The sequence below is a fragment of the Epinephelus moara genome, chromosome 8 (assembly GCF_006386435.1).
Source record: "Epinephelus moara isolate mb chromosome 8, YSFRI_EMoa_1.0, whole genome shotgun sequence".
Classification (NCBI taxonomy): domain Eukaryota; kingdom Metazoa; phylum Chordata; class Actinopteri; order Perciformes; family Serranidae; genus Epinephelus; species Epinephelus moara.
The window spans coordinates 44716433-44717399 of NC_065513.1; the positions used below are offsets into that span (position 1 = coordinate 44716433).

At 36.6% G+C, this 967-nt stretch overlaps 1 long non-coding RNA gene across 1 annotated transcript in view; it reads right to left on the minus strand.

Moving 5' to 3' along the window:
* Window positions 1–348: 348 nt before the first annotated feature.
* Window positions 349–967, minus strand: part of LOC126394695 (uncharacterized) — a 2094-nt gene continuing 1475 nt past the window's right edge. Inside the window, exon 3 of the long non-coding RNA XR_007570389.1 lies at window positions 349–595. This is a non-coding gene — a long non-coding RNA (uncharacterized LOC126394695). The remainder of the gene's footprint in view (window positions 596–967) is intronic.

Below are 967 nucleotides of genomic sequence, written 5' to 3' on the forward strand. Positions count from 1 at the left end.
ATCATGTCAATAATTATGTCAATAATCTATGAATCATGTCAATAATCATGTCAATAATCTATGAATCGTGTCAAAAATCTATGAATCATGTCAATAATCTATGAATCGTGTCAATCTATGAATCATGTCAATAATTATGTCAAAAATCTATGAATCATGTCAATAATCTATGAATCGTGTCAATCTATGAATCATGTCAATAATTATGTCAATAATCTATGAATCGTGTCAATAATCTATGAATCGTGTCAATAATCTATGAATCATGTCAATAATCTATAACGTTACAGAGAGACGACACATCTGTGGAGAAGTCTTTAAACAACAGGACGGTTACATTCTGATAATGACAAAGATTTTATTGATGTTAAAACAAATTTAGAACATTTAGAAAAGAGTGTGAACAGTTCAGAGAGGTGCAGCAGTGACTTCACTTCCTGTCTCCCCAACCTGTTGCCAGGTGTGTACAGGTGTGTTCAGGTGTGTGTACAGGTGAGTCCTCCTGTCAGTCAGTTGTCAGTCTGCTCTCCAGAGCCTCAAACACAGAGTGAGGATCCTGATCAGCATCAATATGACCTGCACCTGGATACACAGACTGGACACACACACACACACACACACACACATACACACACACACACACACACAGAGGAGGAAATAGTGGCTTTGTTGGGGACTATTTTCAGCAGTTTGTGTGTGTGTGTGTGTGTGCAGGGTTCAACGCTAAGGTTTTTTTTCAATTGCCTGGTCGGGCAAGTTGGTCAGAGATCTACTTGCCCGAAGTCAGTTTTTACTTGCCCTATAAAAACTGTTTAATTTAAGCGGCTATCAAATAACAAAGACTGCAGTTATTTTTCTGTTATGTAATCTTTATTCACACTGTATTTATTAATTAAAACAACATATGTCATGTATTGTAGCTTAATTCCTACACAAATATGACAGTGTCAGGGCTTAAAGTGAAAAA